Below are 5,762 nucleotides of genomic sequence, written 5' to 3'. Positions count from 1 at the left end.
GGATCTCATGAATCGAGTATGCAAGGCGTACCTCGACAAATTTGTGATTGTTTTCATTGATGATATTCTCGTCTACTCCAAGAACGAAACTGACCATGAAGAACACTTAAGGGTAATTCTGGAATTATTGAAGAAGGAACAACTGTATGCTAAACTCTCGAAATGTGAGTTTTGCCTTCGCGAGGTTCACTTTTTAGGACATGTGATCAATGAGAATGGTATCCATGTCGATCCCGGTAAGGTAGAGGCCATCAAAAACTGGGAAGCACCTAAGACTCCGACTGAGGTGAGGCAATTCCTAGGATTGGCCGGCTACTACCGACGTTTCATCGAGGGATTTTCAAAGATTGCTCAACCCCTCACCGCTTTGACTCACAAAGGCACTAAGTACAATTGGGGTGACGCGCAAGAATCCGCTTTTCAACTGTTGAAAACCAAACACTGTAGCGCCCCTATTCTAGCACTCCCCGAGGGAACGGAAAATTTCGAGGTACACTGTGACGCATCGATACAAGGTCTCGGTTGTGTGCTGATGCAACTCGAGAAGGTTATAGCTTATGCCTCTCGACAACAACGGGTTCACGAGAAGAACTACACGACCCATGATTTGGAACTCGGAGATGTGGTGTTTGCCCTTAAGATATGGAGGCATTACTTGTACGGTACCAAGTTTACCATTTACACCGACCACAAGAGTCTCCAACATATCTACGATCAGAAGAAGCTGAACATGCGACAGCGTCGTTGGGTCGAGCTCCTCAAGGATTATGATTGTTCCATCAAGTATCACCCTGGCAAGGCCAATGTAGTGGCCGATGCCCTCAGCAGAAAAAACAGATAAACCCAGACGAGTGCGTGCATTGCAACTCACGATTCATGCAAACTTACCCGACCAGATTCGCGATGCCCAACTCGAAGCTTTGAAAGATGATAATCTTCCATCGGAACTCATGCGGGGCATGAACAAGCAACTTGAAACCAGATCGGACGAGGTCCGATATTTTGAGAACCGGATTTGGGTTCCACGGTTCGGAGAGTTGAGAACTCTGGTGATGGACGAAGCCCACAAGTCCCGATATTCTATCCACCCTGGCTCAGATAAAATATATCATAATTTAAAGGCACTTTACTGGTGGCCGAACATGAAAGTCGACATTGCCACCTACGTGAGCAAATGCTTGACTTGTGCCAGAGTCAAAATAAAATACCAGAAACCATCTGGTCTACTGCAACAACCGGAACTCCCAATGTGGAAATGGGAACACATCTCAATGGATTTTATCACGGGTTTACCTAAGACACCGACGAGATGCGATACCATCTGGGTGATCGTTGACCGGTTGACTAAGTCTGCACACTTCTTAGCGATTAAGGAATCGGACAAAATGGAGAGACTGACTCGTGTTTACATGAAAGAAGTGGTGTCAAGACACGGAGTGCCTGTCTCAATCATTTCTGATCGAGATTCTCGTTTCACTTCGCACTTTTGGAAGTCGCTGCAAAGTGCACTAGGCACCCGTCTTGATATGAGCACAGCATACCATCCTCAGAAGGATGGGCAAAGTGAACGAACTATTCAGACCCTGGAGGATATGTTGCGTGCATGCGTGTTGGATTTCGAAAAAAGTTGGGAACCTCACTTACCTTTGGTGGAGTTTTCGTATAATAACAGCTACCACGCAAGTATTAAAGCAGCGCCGTTTGAAGCGCTGTACAGACGGAAGTGTCGATCACCACTCTGCTGGGCAGAGGTGGGTGACAGCCAAATCACTGGTCCAGAACTGGTACTCGAAACTTCGGAAAAGATTGTTCAAATCCGAAATCGCATGGCAGCAGCACGAGATCGCCAAAAGAGTTACACCGACAAGCGCCGAAAACCTCTCAAATTTCAAGTGAACGATCGAGTGTTACTCAAAGTCTCACCTTGGAAAGGTGTGGTTCGCTTTGGTAAGCGAAACAAACTCAACCCACGATATGTTGGTCCCTTTCGAATAACTGAGCGCATTGGTCCGGTGGCGTACCGACTAGACCTACCAACGGAACTCAGTGGTGTACAAAATGTATTCCACGTGTCCAATTTGAAGAAATGCCTATCTGATGAAACCCAAGTAGTCCATTTGGAAGAACTGCAAGTTGATGAACAGTTACGTTTCATTGAGGAACCAGTCGAGGTTTTGGATTGCGAAACCAAAACGCTCAAGCACAGCAAAATTCCAATCGTTAAGGTTCGTTGGAACTCGAGACGTGGACCGGAGTTCACGTGGGAACGCGAGGACTAAATGATGAAAAAGTATCCTCACCTTTTTGAAGGGCTGACCAAACACAGAAAACCGCGAAACCCGGCAAACCGTCAGAAATCATCGGAGGTATGAATTAAATTTCGGGACGAAATTTCTTTCTACTAGGGGATGATATGACAAACTGAAAATTTTTCTTACTTTTTCAGACACTCATCACGACTTGACTCAAATTTTCGGGACGAAAATTCTTTAACATGGGAATGATGTGACAATCGTCAATTTCAGGTTAACTCCGTTAACACAACTCCGTCAATTCAAACTTAAGATCACTGAATCTATAACGCACACTTCATTACATTTAAACTAGGGTTTAAATGACGCTTAACACTTACTACATGTGTAGTCTTTCGGGAATTGCACCGAAATGCAAACGAGTTGACGCAAATGATTGGTGAATAAACGAAAAACGTCAAAACAATAATTATGTGATAATTAGGTGTTAGACTTATGTGTTATGTGATATATTGGTTAAAACACTAACTCAAGATGTAAACAAGATAGTTTAAGCTAGAAAAGTAATACTTAGAAGTTGAGGGGCCAAAGTGTAACATATTATTATTTATAATATGTTAACCCTAACCTCTACCCCATTCCCTACACAACCCCGATCGGAACCCCCCCCCCCTTGGCTCCTTGGCTGCCGTCGACATACACACACATACATACCATCAATTTCAACTTTTGATTGAAGATTAAGGTGCTAAGAAGGTATAATCGACTATCATATGCATCCTTTATACTTAATCTTGACTTTTATTGGGTTAATTACAAACCCTAGATTCCGATTTTTATATGTTAGTGTGTTCATATGATTTTGTTTGATTTGATGATGTATTGATGATGATTTGATAACTAGAATTGATATTGTTACATGTTAATTGTTGTGTCTTTGATTTGAGTTCAAACAAAAACCCTAATCATGTATGTCATGTGTAATTGATGTGCATGGATAGTGATTGTGGAGTCTAGAGTGTTATATGAATGATTTGTGGTCCATAGATAGTTAAATTGTTGAGTTTGGATGCAAACAGTTTCTGGACAGATTGTGTTGTTGATGTTTGATTGACTGTAACGGGGTGTAAATGTGAGAATTGGTTGAGATTATTGATACTACAGTGAACTAGGTTGAGTCTAGTTTCTAAAGAATATAAATTTGCAATTTTTGGACGTATAAAAGTTAACTTTTATGATTTTACAAAAACGTTGTGCAAAGCTGAGTTGTTAGACCTGCTGTTTGGTTGTTTTGTAAATGTTATATCTCAAGAACTACGAGACCAATTGGGTTGGTTCCACTTCTGGAAGTTGACTTATTGAGTTAGGAACCTAACCTAAGTGGTCTTGCATTTATTGGATTTTTCTTTTAACAGAAATTTCAAATAACATTCTGTTGCGCATGAATTTGACTGTTATGAGTTAGCTGTAACGATTTGATGATTGTGAGAAACCTATGTGGAATAAAAATATAATAAAATATGTTCTGGAAACCTAAGACATATATGCTTTTGTGATGATTTTTGGTAAATTAATTTTGATGCTATGATCGGTGAGATAGTACAATCTTTCAAGTAGAATTTCTGTCTCGGTGAAACTAGCTGCTGAATTTTGTGAAAATGTATGAAACATAATACTTGCTATATAATTGTTATGTTTTGACCAAATTGCCCTTGCGGAGAATAATTGCTAATTGATTGTCATGATTTGACCAAATTGCCCTCGTGGGGAATAATGGCTAGTTAATTGTTATGTGTTGACCAAATTGCCCTTACGGGGAGTAATTGCTAGTGATGTACTTTATGAATACATGACACGTAAATAATTGCTTACACATGTAATGTATCACAAATACATTTGTTAAAGTCACACACGATTCACAAACGAAACACGAAACATGTTATGTGCATAGGTATTATGTGCCGGGTCTAGGGACTCGATAATATTCCGACACTTAGAAAAATCTCTTTGTTGTTTTAGAAAGCTAGAGAGAGTTTTTCTGTGACGCGCATCTTGGTGAATTATTTTGGGAATACTTCGCAAACAGTGAGTTTCACTTTCCCCTTTTTAAACTTTTTAAACGCTTTTCACTTGGGGGAGATAACATACTCCGAAAACGCATTTAAGATTTTGTTAATATAGATTATATATCACTTGTAAAGACTAAGTGGCAAACGCGTTAACTAAAGTCCTTCATTCACATCGAACCGGTTAATATTTGGATAATAGCGAGTCACTGTTGAGTAGTACTACTGGGTTTGACAAACCCCACCCAACGCTAAACTCGACTGGTTGTCGAGTGGGTGTAATCTTGGCTAAACACATACCATGGTCTGGATGACCTGGTGGCAAGGCAAATGATAAACAGTCAGCTTCGGTGTCGAACACTTAGTGGTACTTGTTTTATAGGCTAGCTACCTATAGATATATAATTGACATAACACTCTCTGTAACGCAAAACGCTGTAACGCAAAACGCTGAACGCTTTATTTTATATAAACTTGTGAACTCACCAACCTTGTGTTGACACTTTTAGTATGTTATTCTCAGGTAGCCGAGGCGGGCGCGCGGTATAGGATCATGCATTGCTTGAAAATGTTTTTTTTGTTATGCTAACTATTTTAAAACTGTTATCATTGGGTTTAAGTCGTCCTGCGTGACACAACATTTATTTTATGGTTTTTACGCTTCCGCATTTAATTACTCGTAAACGTTTTCATGGTTTTGAAACTTTGTTTTTATGGTTAGATTATAACTAATGATTCCGATCCTGTTAGTTCACACCCTCTGACGGTAAAACTCCGTTAGTGGATTTTGAGGGTGTGACATTAGGGAACGTAAATAAACAACCGTAAATTAAAAGCTAAATATACGTTGTTAGTGTTTTCCAGTAAAACTGACCGTAGGGATCCAGTTGCCTTGATTACATCTATCTTAGTTCATCTTTAGAAGCCGGTTTCAAACACTTGTTAGCACCTGAGCCATCCTATACTCGTTAAGTCATCTTACCTAGGTGATTCGTTTTCTTATTATCGTTATATCCTGTTAAGTTTCCAATTAGTTTCGTTAAGTTTCACCGTTAGTTAAGTTAAGTTAGTTAAGTTAGTTTAGATATATAAGTTAAACAAATATATTATTTAGGCAGGACTTGAGTAGGGTTAGTAATCTGAGCCACCTCACGTGTCTTTGTGTTCGATACTCGGACTTCCTTAGTCTTTATTACATACGATTGGTACACTTGCCGGTTGTGTGAACTTAAGTTAGGATATTCCGTTTTAATTTAAAGCTTAGTTGTGAGTCGTAGTTTTCATAGACACATTTTTGCACATCATGTTTTTGGTGCCGTTGCCGGAGACACGGTTTGAGGCGATTAGAGAACGACCCGAGTTTGGGGACTTGCCTTTGGTATTTTTGCATATATCTAGATTAATATAGTTTAATTTTTATTTTATCTTATTATTAATTCTCTAG

The sequence above is a fragment of the Bidens hawaiensis genome, unplaced genomic scaffold (genome assembly GCF_021521415.1).
Source record: "Bidens hawaiensis isolate Kalapana, Puna unplaced genomic scaffold, B.hawaiensis_p1.1 tig00034985_1, whole genome shotgun sequence".
Taxonomy (NCBI): Eukaryota; Viridiplantae; Streptophyta; class Magnoliopsida; order Asterales; family Asteraceae; genus Bidens; species Bidens hawaiensis.
Note: the sequence above shows the minus strand (reverse complement) of the source record.